Source organism: Macaca thibetana, chromosome X (genome assembly GCF_024542745.1).
Source record: "Macaca thibetana thibetana isolate TM-01 chromosome X, ASM2454274v1, whole genome shotgun sequence".
In the NCBI taxonomy this organism is placed as follows: domain Eukaryota; kingdom Metazoa; phylum Chordata; class Mammalia; order Primates; family Cercopithecidae; genus Macaca; species Macaca thibetana.
In genome coordinates, this window is record NC_065598.1 from 74928898 (window position 1) to 74943572 (window position 14675).

General features: G+C 37.6%; 1 pseudogene across 1 annotated transcript; it reads right to left on the reverse strand.

Moving 5' to 3' along the window:
• Positions 1-708: 708 nt before the first annotated feature.
• On the reverse strand, positions 709-1529 carry LOC126946283 (acidic leucine-rich nuclear phosphoprotein 32 family member B-like; annotated as a pseudogene). Its single transcript, XR_007722624.1, has one exon. The product of XR_007722624.1 is annotated as an acidic leucine-rich nuclear phosphoprotein 32 family member B-like (transcript).
• Positions 1530-14675: the final 13146 nt, after the last annotated feature.

The window sequence follows — 14675 nt, forward strand, 5'->3', positions numbered from 1 at the left end:
AAAAACATGTGGCATAACTGACATTTTCATACACTGATGGTGGGAGTGTAAAATGGCACTTTGCAAAATAGTCTGGAAAATAATATGTTAGCTTCTTAGAAAGTTAAAGATACCTACCATATGATCAAGTCATTCCACTCATTTGTATTTACCCAAGAAATGAAAGCATATGTTGATAAAAGACTTGTATGGGAATGCTCATAGCATCTTTATTTTTAATAATGCCAACTGGAAACAACCCTAGATTCTATCAGCTCGTGAATGGATAGCCAAATTGTGGCATGTCTATACAATGGAATACCACTCAGCAATAAAACAGAATGAATTATTTATATCCTAAAAACATAGTTGAATTTCTTTTTTTTTTTTCCAAAATATTAAGATTTTATTTACAAAGCTTTTTTGTTGTACAGAAAGTAAAAATGCTGTTACAATCTCGGTGTAACTGGTAGCCACAGATGGTAGACTCATCAGTCACAGCTATCCACAATACAGCAAGAGTCTTACACAAAAACCTAACAATGCTTACAATTTTGTTGGGGTGAAGTCCACAAGCTTGGTGGTAGATTACCAAGAGGGACTACATGGAAAGAAGTCAGAATGTCACAGGAACTATTCTTTGGCTCTTTGGGTGGGTGGGTGTCCTGGGGTTTCTATCACAGCTACCTTTTTAAAAAACAAAAACAAAAACAAAAACAAAAAAAACAAAAACAGCTACCAAATCCATGAGCAGTCTAACCAACACTGAACAGTTCTGTTTCTGCAGGTCATCTGGGGTCTTAACCATCTTCTCCTTCATCATCTGTTTCTCTCTTCCTCTTTTCACCTTTCCCACCTTCTTCCTCCTCTTCATCTTCATCCTCATCTTGCATCTTCTTCATCAAGTCCAAATTCTTCTTCCTCCTCACTGACCTCATCGTCATCCTCATCCCCTTCTACATCTTCATCTTCATCATCTTCTTCATCAAACTCCTCTTCTTCACCATTCTCATCCTCCTCATCTTCCTCATCTTCTTCTTCATCCTCCTCTTCATCCACACCATCCACCTCGGCATCTGAGTCGGGTGCTTCCTGGTCCTCTTGGTCATAGCCATCCAAGTAGGTAAGCTGGGGCAGGAGCTTGAAGATACTCTCTCGGTAGTCACTCAGATTAGTAACCTCACAGTTAAAGAGGTCCAGGCTTTTCAGACATTCTAACTTTTTCAAAGGTTCCAAGGTGCTGATATCTTTCAATTTATTTCCACTTAAGTTTAGATGTGTGAGATTTGGAAGTTTTTCAGCTAACATGTCCAGACCTCCAAAGATTCTATTTTCACTGAGTTCAAGCTTTCTCAATTTAGGCAGCTTGGGGATATTTGAAACTGAGATCAAGCCTACATTTATTAAACTGAGGAACTCTCAGTTCACAAATTCAGCTGTTAAGCCTTCAATTTTTCCATCATTTGATTTGCAATTGTCCAAGACAAGTTCTCAACAGCTGCCGGGGTCTGATTCCTCAGCTCCAGGTGGATCCTCCTCTTCATGCCCATGTTCACCTCTTCCCCCCTCTTCAAACTTAACTTTCCGCGGCGGGGGCGGAGAGGGGAGAGGCGTCCCTGCCTGCGCAGTGAAGGTCATCGGAAGGGTTTGCTCGCGGCGGAGGCCGGCAGCGCGGTCCTGGGTGGCTGGCAGCGTATGGGCAGGCGAGCAGAGCCCCCGGAGCCAAGTTACTCACGGGAGCGCAAAACATAGTAGAATTTCTAAATAATTTTTCTGTGAAAGAAACCAGAAAAAAAGCATACATGGTTGTATGAGTCCATTTATATAAAAGCCTAGGAAATGCAAACTAAATGTATTAATTTTCTAGGGCTGCCATAATGAAGTACCATAAAATGACTGGCTTAAACAACAGAAATGTATTGTCTTACAGTTCTGGAGATTAGTAATATGAGATTCAGGTGTGGGCAGGTTGGTTCATTCTGGGGGATGTGAGGAAGCATTGGTTGCATGTTTCTTCACTAGTTTCTGGCAGTTTGCTGGCAATCTTTGGTGTTCCTTTGGGTGTAGAAGGGTTACCCTGATCTCTGCCTTAATTGTCACATGGCATTTTCCTTTGTGTGCTTCTGTGTCCAAATTTCCATTTTTGTAATGTAAGTCATAGTGGATTAAGGGGCACCATAATCTTAAATTGATTGTCTCTGTGAAGATCAGATTTCCAAATAGGGTCACATTCTGAGGTTCTAGAATTAGGAATTTGATATATACATTTTTGGGGGGACACAGTTTAACCCATGACACTAATGTATCATAACAGAAAGTAAATTAGTGGTAGGACTGTGGGCATGTGGAAAGGAGTGGGAAGAAAGTGGCATGAGAAAACTTGGGACTGGTGGACATGTTCATTATTTTTATTATGGTAATATTTCAACTGGTGTATTATACATAAAAAATGTAATCAGTTATATACTTTAAATATGTGCAGCTTATTATATGTCAATTGGAGCTCAATAAAACTGTTTGAGAAAATCCCACCGGGTGCAACGGCTCATGCCTGTAGTCCCAGCACTTTGGGAGGCTGAGGTGGGCAGACTGCTTGAGCTCAGGAGTCTGAGACCAGCCTGGGAAATGTGGCAGAACCCCATCTCTACAAAAAGTACAAAAATTAGCAAGGCGTCCTGGTCCATGGTTGTAGTCCCAGCTACTTGGGAAGCTGAGGTGGGAGAATCTCTTGAACCTGAGAGTTGGAGGCTGCAGTGAACAAGCTGGGATTGTGCCATTGTACTCCACCAGGGTGAAAGAGAGATACTCTGTCTCAAGAAAGAGAAAGAAAGAAAGCAGGAAAGAAAGAAAGAAAGAAAGAAAGAAAGAAAGAAAGAAAGAAAGAAAGAAAGAAAGAAAGAAAGAAAGAAAGAAAGAAAGAAAGAAAGAAAGAAAGAAAGGAAGGAAGGAAGGAAGAAAGGAAGAAAGAAAGGAAGAAAGAAAGAAAGAAAGAGAAAGAAAGAAAGAGAAAGAAAGAAGGAAGGAAGGAAGGAAGGAAGGAAGGAAGGAAAGGAAGGAAGGAAGGAAGGAAGGAGAAAGAAATGAAGGAAGGAAGAGAGAAAGAGAGAAAGAGAGAGACGAAGGAAGGAAAGAAGGAAGGAATGAAGGAAGGAAGGAAGCAAATTCTACACTGTACTAAAACAGAAATCTTAGAATGAATCATTGGTTTCTGGCTTGTGTTTATTAATGGCAGTTGCTACTTCATATTAAAGAAAAGCCCAAAAGGGGATTAATTTGGAATGGGAACAAGAGCTGATGGATTCAACTTCAGACATGTTGACTTACTTGGATATTTTTGTGGAGCAAACAATTGGGGATGTCCAGTAGACAGTTTAACAGATCTGAAGTTTGGAAATGAGCTCTTGGCTGCATATAGGAGGTAGTTGTGTGTTGGTGGTATTTAAAACCATAGCATAAATTAGAACACCTAGAGCAATAGTACAGTACTAAAAAACGAGAGTGAAAAGAACAAAATGTTTCAGGGATATGTAAGGGAAGAAGAGCCATTAAAGGAGATAAAGAAGGACTTTTCAGAATGAGATGCAGAGAACCAAAGGGATTGATATCACAGAAATCAAAGTAACAATTTCCAGGAGGAGGGTGTGATAATTTGTGTTAATTACTCTAAAGTAATTATGTGTGAGATTGAGAATTGTACAATAATGGATCCAAATACTAAAATTAGTAAGATAAATGTGGGCCACCATGACCCCTGCCTTCATGGATTTTGTGAGTTTTAGAATAGACAAAGCAGTCAGAAAACATTCTATAAATCCATAGCAGACTGCATTAAGTACAGGGGTTCTGACAACAAATAAGGTGTTTTCAAACTTTTGGATTTACTATAAATATGTAATAGTTTAATCTCTCTCTCTCCTAAAATACTCTTTGTTCTAACAGGGTCTGTAAAAGATCATTTGCTTTTTGCTTCTGAAGATTGGTCCGTCTCAGCTACCAGTCTAGCAGAGAAGGAGATGACAAACTGGAGTGTGGTCAAAGAGTCAAAGGTTGTGGGCAAGCCTGTGGCCCAAGTCAGCAGGGGTTTCGGAGGAAGCTCAACAAAAGAATTTGGAACAGTTACAAGTATCTGTAGATGGAATCCTGCTGTGGTGCTGGTAGTGATAGTGGTAGTGAGGTTCCTCTGCTAACACTGAATGTAAAATTTTATAAAATTTTGCCTATGACAAATTTTACCTTTCTCTGTCTCCACTGAAGCATAGCTTGAGATCTGAGAAGATAGCATGGGTGAAGAATGCCATGATAACTGAGGAATGCAGAGGTTGCTCCTTCCCATTGAATATATTTTACTAAAATTCCCTATAGCCAACAGGTAATCATCACATCTCCACCATGATAGAAACAGAGCACAAAGCTGCCCACTGTTCATTAAGATCCTGTTTATTTGGGAAAAGGAGGGTTCCTTCTAGGAATGAGGAGTAGTACCAAAATCAGAGGTCACCTAGATCAATGATGCCAGCTATGAGGAATGGTACTAGGAAAGCAATTTTCATGATAAGTAGAAAAAATACAGATAGCATGAAGTTTCTGGGGTTCTGACAGTAGGAAAGAAGGTTCTGCTATCCATGGCCCTTGGTGTTTGTAATTTTTTTTTTTCCCCAAAATGTTGCTCCCTGGAGTGCATACTTAGGAAAATTTGAAAATGCTTGTGTTTTGGCTTTGGAAAAGAATCAAACCAGTTTGGCAAAGATCTATACTCAGGGAGTCATGATGATGGTGCAATGAAAATCATGTTCTCACTTGCTGAAAGCATCACTGAAATGTACATTCTTGTAGAGCAGACCAGAAAAAAGGGGATACTGGAAGGCTTCCCCTTAGTTGTCCCAATTTAGACTGTATACAGGCATTATGATTGCATTAGTAATATGCAAATGCTACAGCCCAAGTGTTCTACATATGTTTCCAGCCCAAATCCTGAAAACAAAAGGGGAGATAAAGGAAAAGCAAGAAGTCAAATTGGAGAGTTTCAATAGTGTCTTACATGCATCCCGACTTTCCATACTTGGGAGTTGAAGGTTATGGACTCTACCAATGAGAAATTCCAGTGATAGTATTTTAATATCCTAGAGACAAAAACAGCCTTAACCCCAGAAGTTACATGTTTTAAAAGATCAAATCACTAGGTGAAGTTTGCAGAGGCCTTCAAATTCATGGAGACATAGAGAAGGATAGACAAAGGAAAAGACAGTTGTGATTTAAGGGCATGCTTAGGAATGGTGGCATGCAATTGGCCACAGAACGCAGCTATGCTCTATTCTGAGTCTGAGTAATACTATGGAGTATGTGCAGCTAGAATCATGCCCATGATAAGCGGAGATATTTTGTCCATTATTCCTGACTTTCTTTTTGGCCTGCTTAGAAGACTTCCACAATTTAAATATATATAAAGCTGACTATTTCTTCCGGTTATCTGAGAGACCACTTGTTTGAAAGGATGCCTGGCTGGGCACGGTGGCTCACGCCTGTAATCCCAGCACTTTGGGAGGCCGAGACCGGCAGATCACGAGGTCAGGAGATCGAGACCATCCTGGCTAACACGGTGAAACCCCGTCTCTACCAAAGATACAAAAAATTAGCAGGGCGTAGTGGTGGGCTCCTGTAGTCCCAGCTACTCGGGAAGCTGAGGCAGGAGAATGGCGTGAACCCGGGAGGTGGAGCTTGCAGTGAGCTGAGATCACACCACTGCACTCCAGCCTGGGTGGCAGAGTGAGACTCTGTCAAAAAAAAAAAAAAAAAAAAAAAAAAAAGAAAGAAAGAAAAGAGAAGAAAGGATACCTTAAACGTGCCATATAACTATTGGGATCCTTTCCAGTGATTTTGGGGCTCCATAAACACCAAGGAAAATACCAGGTGGGGCAGTGGGTGTGCCTGCTGAGTGACTTTGGCCTGCAGCATTTTTATCTGCTTAGTTCTGCACCTGGGACAATACTCCCTGTTCTCCTGTTGGAAGGTGGGGTTTTCTGCCTATAGTGTAAAACAGCTCTGTCATTTCCCTGGTGCTCTCTGGCATCCTGGAAGCAGATGTGGTCTAGAAGAACAGATTCTTATCTGGCCTTATAGCTGGGCATAAACCTGACAAGCTGTCAATTCTGAGATGGAAGCATACATAGTCTCAAACAGAAAGGCTTAGATGACGTTCTTGAGAATCCAAATAGGATACCAAAATCAAGTGTGCAGAGGTAAAAGGAGAGTTGGATATAAATTCTGTTTAGTTCCTAGGCAACTCCAATGAGAGATGGCAAATTTGTCCTTACTGTTCCTTTGTTTAAAGCTTCCGGATGAGGTGCAAGTGATGAGAAGCTGGAGCTGTAGCAACTCATTCGTATCAGTTATTTTCAAATACACTGGTTCCTTAGTATCTGTGGGGAATTCGTTCCAGGAGCCCTGCACACACTAAAATCCTCAGAGGCCCCAGTCCCTTTTATAAAATGGTGTAGTATTTGCATATAACCTATGCACATCCTCCTGTACACTTTAAATTATCTCTTGATCATTTGTCATGCCTAATATAATATAAATGCTATGTAAACAGTTGTTATACTGTATTGTTTCTTAATTTGTATAATTTCAATTGTTGCATTGTTATTTTTTATTGCTTTTATTTTTGAATATTTTTGATTTGCAATTTGTTGAATACACATATGTGGAACTGGAAGGTAGGGAGGGGTGACTGTATGCAGCAGTATTCATGTTTTAGAGTCAAAATGTGTGTGTTTATTCAGCTATCTTTCATTCAAGTATAGATATTCACATTAGTTGTTAAAAGTAACTACTGCACTAAATGACCAGATTGTTCCATTTAAACTGTTAAACATTGAATCGAGTGTTGGTACCTATGCCAAACCAGTGATATTGCTAACTGAGGTAGCAATTAGGACTCTTGAAATGCTCTTCTCAGATTTAACAAGAAAAGGGAAGCATACAAAGCACAGACAGATAAAGCGAATTGGTCAGCTCATCAATGTCCCACTTCTAAAAATTGTGGAAATCCTACTTAGAAAACCCAGCTTCTATGCTACTATATCTGAAATTAAGACTGATGACACACCTGGAATTTGGGGGTCTTCTAAAGAATATGCAAAACTTAATTATGCAGGTACAGATTTTTTATAACAATTTATAATATAAATTATTTGTATCTTATGATTAAAGTTCTACTTCACAATATCATTCTTGTGTTAGACTTTTTACTTAAAATGAATGATGGTCCAATAATACTCCAAGGGTTGTCAAATTGAATAGGTCAGAGTTAGACTTTCTAATATAGTACTGAGGTCTCTATGTCAATGAATTGAAACTAGCAAGAGTAACAAAATTAATGTTACTAAAAGCTAGTGAAATATAGTTTTTTTCCCTCCCTTTTAAAGTGGATTCTTAACACCATGAAATACTATGCAGCCATAAAAATATGAGATCATGTCCTATACATAGATATAGATGCAGCTCGAGGCCATTATTCTTATCAAATTAGTGCAGGAACAGAAAACCAAATACCACATGTTCTTGCTTTTAAGTGGGAGCTAAACGATGAGAACATATGAACACAAAGGGGAGCAGCACACACTGGGAGTTTTCAGAAGGTGGAGGGTGGGTAGAGGGAGAAGATCGGGAAAAATAACTAATGGGTACTAGGCTTAATAACTGATCATAAAATAATCTGTATAACAAACCTCCATGACACAAATTTACCTATGTAACAAACCTGCACTTGTATCCCTGAATATAAAATAAAAGCTAAAACTAACTCTTAACAAAACTTTTTTTCAACTATTCTTAGTAGGGAAAGTGAATTTATATAAAATAATATTTCCCATTTTTCCCAAATATCATGAATTGTTTTATAAAATAAGTTAAATTATGCTTATCTTTTAAGATATACTGGAGAATATTCTTACTATTTACAGACCATCAACAAGTATCTTACACAAATTGATGTTTTTTAAACAGAAAACCTATGAGCTAATCATACAAAATAATTACAGTTTTACAAGCAGTAAGGTCGTTAAAGGGGTTTGTTGATAATGAACAAACTTTTTAGAATTGTTGTAATATTTTGGTATTTTGCTGGAAGGAAACACCTTAGTAAACTTGTTTCATGTTAGGAAGATAGGTATTTAAATTTGTCAACATCTGACTTTTTTTTTTTTCATTCAGACATCTGCTGCCTTTTAATGTTCTTGACCTTCAGCTAAAAAAGGATAAGATGGAAAAAAATGAGGATTATTTCATTCTCTGTATCTTGTGTCTGAAAGTGAATAAGAGGAGAGATAATAGTTTAATAGGCAACCATGAGCAGAAAAATAAAATATTGTGACACAGAAATGAAAGATAATTAAAATCATTTTTGTTAGCGGCCCACTATGATTGGAAATAGCATCCAAGTGCATATAAGCAAAAATTTTTATTTGCATTCACAAATCAAGTTTGCTTCTAATAATTTCTAATTGGATACTATAGGCCAAAAGTAGTTATTCAAATGAAGTTTTGTGACAGAAAAATAGTAGTTTTAATGTCCATTTGATATTTTCTAAAATAAAAATGATTATTTAGAAAATAAATCAAATAAATGCTATTACTTTAAAAATTCAGATAGTATGGATGTACAGTGAAAATACAATATTATCAATAATCCAGGGTTTATCCTACCACTATTTACATTTTGGATTCTTTTAGGGATCTCTCTGTGTCAAAATACATAGCCATTCTTATTATAAAATAGGATCACACTGTATCTACTATTTCATAATTTTATTTTTAACCTAATGATATCTTATATATAACTTTGTCAATGAACAATTCTACATTATCTAACCAAACAAAAAGCTCATTGATAACTTTATATAGCCACAAGTTCCAGCTTCCTATTATGATTTACACAAACCTCTGCCTAGCTCTCCGGCAACATTCAGCCTTTCTAAACAACTTAAAGGTTTTATGTCTCTGAGCCTTTGCATTTGCTAGTGCTTATATCTGGAATGCTCTTTCCTACCCCTTTTTCACTTGGAAATCATTGAGCTTCATATATGTTTTCATTTCCACAGCACGGCATATAATGCCTATTAAGTGTACGTTACATGAGTAAGTGAATGAATGAAATTTAATTATAAGAAAATTAGGGTAAATTTTGCAATTTTTTGGTAAATTAGAGATCCAAGCAGGTAGTAATTTATAGACGGGGAAGATAGAGGCCACTAAGAGGATATGCAGCCTGTCTAGAGAACCAGGTGGACATAGTTTCACTGTAGCTGTTACTCATTTGAAGGCTATAATGTACTCTGAAGTAATTTTGAAGAATTTAACACGGGAGACAAAGCCAAAGAAAATATTTCACTTAATGATTCCGTCAGCCAGATAATGAGAATGAGATTCTCAGTTTGCAAAAAGGCCAGTGTGGCTAGAACACAAAGAACAATGGGTTGAGTGTCAGGAAATGAGGTCAGAAAGATTGAGTAGACTATCATACAGGATTTTTTAGGCTGCTGTAAGATCTTTGAAATGATTGGAGAGTAAGCTTCTGGAAGGCAAGGGTCATGTCTAATCTGCCCATGTGAATCCCTTATTGTCTATTACCAGTGCCTGATACAAAAAGATATTCAATGTGTTCTTGTCTTATAAATGAATGACAGTTACCTCCTCTAAGAGAGTTCTTTTTTTTTTTTTCCTGGTTAGAGGCAGGTTAGTAAAAATATATAATGTAATATGTTTTAGGTTGTAGGGCAAGTATTATTATTATTACAGTTTTACTAGAAAAGAGACTGATGCCCAGAAGAGTTTTACTAGCCTAGTAGTCTTAAACTTTTAGAAGCAGATTTTTTCTCTTGAAACAAACTTTGCCTAAAAATAAATGTACGAAATATATCAAATGGAAATGCCTTTAAGGAAAAATGATGGAATTGACATTTCGTCTCACTTTTTTTCTCTGATATCATCCTAGATAAATTGCCAAAGATTTTAGGTGGTGCTATACCATGATGTTATATCGTTTGGTATAAAGAATCACAAAGTGGTCTCTTGGCAAAGAGCTGTCATTAGGATGTGGGTTGTTCTTGAGAAGTGAATTTGTACACATATGTTCATTAGATGGACTGAAGACCTGGGCAAGAACAAGGAGATGTGACTAAACATATTATTAGGAACAAAAGGAATTTCTATCTCTGAGTTTCCACATATAATTTTTTGCATGTCCAAGGCTCTCAAGTTCATCCCTTCTATGGTAGTGCCACAGACAGATTATTGTAACCCAGTGTGGTCAAGTTCTCCTGTTATGGCTACTTCTGCCATCTCTGCTTTGTTATCTTGTGGATTTTCTAGGCTCTGATACTTGTACCTGGTGGTTGGATCTTGACATTGTTACTGGGGATTTAACCTTGTTACTGCTACTCATGTTGATGGCCCTGTCCATGACTTCTTATTTGTCACTGGCTGTGTTACTAGAGATGTTACATTCTTGTAGATAGAGTAAGAGTATCTTTCCACCAAAATTTAAAACCTTACTAGGCTCCCTAAAGAATGTGGAGAGACTTTCTTCCAGTTTGCTATATCATCTAAGTACATAAATTCTTTTATTGGGCTCTTGTAAAAAGTGGCTTTGCTACCTTCATTTATTATAGGAATATCTCTTGAGGAAGTTAGGAAAAAAAGTCCCTGGACTAAACATTTGCATAATACAACGTACTATCAACCCAATGTGATCTTCCCAGACAGCAATAAACTCCTGAGGTGTTTTGTTTATCTTATTCTCCTTTCAGTTCTACAGTTAAAATTCCAGTGTACTATGGTCCAACTTTTAGTGCCAAAATTTTCGTAATTACTTCCTCCCCTCCCCAAGAAGTCCCATCGAATCCTCCTGTAGAAAGAAAGAAGCTTCAATGGCCTAATTTTGTGTGTTATTGTTCTGAGGATGAGTATTCTGATTATGCCCCCAGTCTGGTATTCTCATTTCATGAAATGGATTTCATATAACCTCAAATGAAATGTAAAAGTTATGGAATACTTAATCATGACCTCTGTGACTATTCGGCAAATGTCTCTTAGAAATCATGTAACGCTGATTTTTTTAAAGATTCTTCTTTACAGTGTGTTGACAAAACCCGTAAAGAATATATAAATAAAATGGGAATGTGACTAGGGAAAGGGGAGAATGGTTTTCAGTAGCAAGCAAGAACTAAGTCTTCCTTCCTGTAGATAGCAATAAAATAATCTTGATCTGTTATTTTATTTGATACCCAGGCAGGCATTGAGTTCAAAAGTCACCAAACTTGATTACATTATTAAATACCCAGTTAAAGCCACAAATGATTATTATTATAAATTGTCATGAAAACACAGTACTGCTATATGATATTATCATTTTTTTAAGAGAATGACTAATATAGATGGAACAGCTGGTGACCCAATAGACTAAGTCTCTGTCGATGGTTGCTGTGCCTGCAAGAAAGCAAGCAAGTGACCAAAGGAGCATATCTTTTATTCCTTTAATGGAATAGTAATCCTTGAGGAAAATAAGTACTAGATTGGCAGGCTAAGGTTAGGTGTACAACATAGAATGCACAACTTTTGTGGGGAAGAGCCACTGGGTCCTATCTATAGGATGGTGCACCTAGAAAGAAGATCAAATTTGATTTATCTGCCCAATGTTAGCATGGTTGGGAGTCCACTCTTCCTCAGGTTTAATTTGTCTAAAAATTAAACAGTAACAAAGACTGGGGAAACTTTTTGGGACAAACTTTCAAGGTCAGCAGCATATTGATTATGGCTGGTTCACTGTAAAATTGGCCATTTAATTTTCTTTCCTTGTCTTGTACAATGCCTTCCCATTCCTCAATTTACACCATCCACTTAAAAAGAATCCTGGATTTTAGGAAAAACAACCACTCCAGCTTTGTGACCTGAGCACTTCATTTAACCCATTGAGCTTCAGTAACTTCACTAATAATATGTATTCACCAGTAAAATGTAGTGTGTAAATGAGGGCTGCCTGGACTGCCCGAGAAGGAAATGACATAATTTACACCCCCTAGGTAGGAACTCAATCCTGTTTACTTCTGTATTTCAGTGCTCAAGAGACCTGAAAAAGAGGAAGAAGGAAGTGGGTATTTTCAGATATTAGACTATTGACCTAGTTAATCATCTTATGAATAAAAATATATTTGTGCATTCTACATCCTGGAGTTGAATCAAACAGAAATCTTGTCTTGTGCATTCCAATTCACATTCAAAGAAGACATAAGGACAGAGTAAGAAAAATGCTTGTGTCCAGTTATCAGAGATACAAATGGAATTTTTTTATTGTACTTTAAGTTCCAGGTTACATGTGCACAACACGCAAGTTTGTTACATATGTATACATGTGCCATGTTGGTGTGCTGCATCCATTAACTTGTCATTTACATTAGGAACATCTCCTAATGCTATCCCTCCGCCCAAGCCCCTCCCTACAATAGTCCCCGGTGTGTGATGTTCCCCTTCCTGTGTCCAAGTGATCTCATTGTTCAGTTCCCACCTATGAGTGAGAACATGCGGTGTTTGGTTTTCTGTTCTTGTGATAGTTTGCTGAGAAGGATGGTTTCCAGCTGCATCCATGTCCCTACAAAGGACACGAACTTATACCTTTTTTATGGCTGCATAGTATTCCATGGTGTATATGTGCCACATTTTCTTAATCTGGTCTGTCACTGATGGACATTAGGTTGATTCCAAGTCTTTGCTATGGTGAATAGTGCTGCAATAAACATACATGTGCATGTGTCTTATAGCAGCATGATTTATAATGTTTTGGGTATATACCCAGTAATGGGATGGCTGGATCAAATGGTATTTCTAGTTCTAGATCCTTGAGGAATCATCACACTGTTTTCCACAATGGTTGAACTAGTTTACAATCCCACCAACAGTGTAAAAGTGTTCCTATTTTTCCACATCCTCTCCAGCACCTGCTGTTTCCTGACTTTTTAATGATTGCAATTCTAATTGGTGTGAGATGGTATATCATTGTGGTTTTGATTTGCATTTCTTTGATGGCCAGTGATGATGAGCATTTTTTCATGTGTCTGTTGGCTGTATGAATGTCTTCTTTTCAGAAGTGTCTGTTCATATCCTTTGCCCACTTTTTGATGGGGTTGTTTGTTTTCTTCTTGTAAATTGATTGAGTTCTTTATAGGTTCTGGATAATAACTCTTTGTCAGGTGAGTAGATTGCAAAAATTTTCTCCCATTCTGTAGGTTTCCTGATCACTCTGATGGTACTTTCTTTTGCTGTGCAGAAATTCTTTAATTTAATTAGATCCCATTTGTCAATTTTGGCTTTTGTTGCTGTTGCTTTTGGTGCTCAAACTAGAACTCAGGGCTAAGAAACTCAATCAAAACTGCTCAACTACATGGAAACTGAACAACCTGCTCCTGAATGACTACTGGGTACATAATGAAATGAAGGCAGAAATAAAGACGTTCTTTGAAACCAATGAGAACAAAGATACATCATACCAGAATCTCTGGGACACGTTTAAAGCAGTGTGTAGAGGGAAATTTATAGCACTAAATGCCCACAAGAGAAAGCTGGAAAGATCTAAAATTGACACCCTAACATCACAATTAACAGAATTAGAGAAGCAAGAGCAAACACATTCAAAAGCTAGCAGAAGACAAGAAATAACTAAGATCAGAGCAGAACTGAAGAAGAAAGAGACACAAAAAACATTCCAAAAAATCAATGAATCCAGCAGTTGGGTTTTTGAAAAGATCAACAAAATTGATAGATCGCTAGCAAGACTAATAAAGAAGAAAAGAGAGAAGAATCAAATAGATGTAATAAAAATGATAAGGGGTATCACCACCGACCCCACAGATATACAACCCTCTAACCCATGTTGAATTAATTTTCGTATAAGGACTAAGGAAAGGATCCAGTTTCAGCCTTCTACTTATGGCTAGCCAATTTTCCCAGCATCATTTATTAAATAGGGAATCCTTTCCCCATTTCTTGTTTTTGCCAGGTTTTTCAAAGCATAGATGGCTGTAGATGTGTGGTATTATTTCTGAGGACTCTGTTCTGTTCCATTGGTCTATATCTCTGTTTTGGTACCAGTCCCATGCTCTTTTGGTTTCTGTAGCCTTGTAGTATAGTTTGAAGTCAGGTAGCGTGAGGCCTCCAGCTTTGTTCTTTTGGCTTAGAATTGTCTTGTTAATGTGGACTCTTTGCTAGCCAGAATTTTTAGCATGTAGCGTTGTTGAATTTTGTCAAAGGCCTTTTCTGCATCTTTTGAGATAATCGTGTGGTTTTTGTCTTTGGGTCTGTTTATATGCTGGATTATGTTTATTGACTTGCATATGTTGAGCCAGCTTTACATCCCAGGGATGAAGCCCACTTGATCATGGTGGATAAGTTTTTTCATGTGCTGCTGGATTTGGGTTGCCAGTATTTTATTGAGGATTTTTGCATTGATGTTCATCAGGGATATTGGTCCAAAATTCTCTCTCTCTCTTTTTTTTTTTTTTTTTTTGTTGTGTCTCTGCCAGGCTTTGGTATCAGGATGATGTTTTTCATTGGTAAGCTATTAATTATTGCCTCAATTTCAGAGCCTGCTATTGGTCTATTCAGGGATTCAGCTTCTTCCTGGTTTAGTCTTGGTAGAGTGTAAGTGT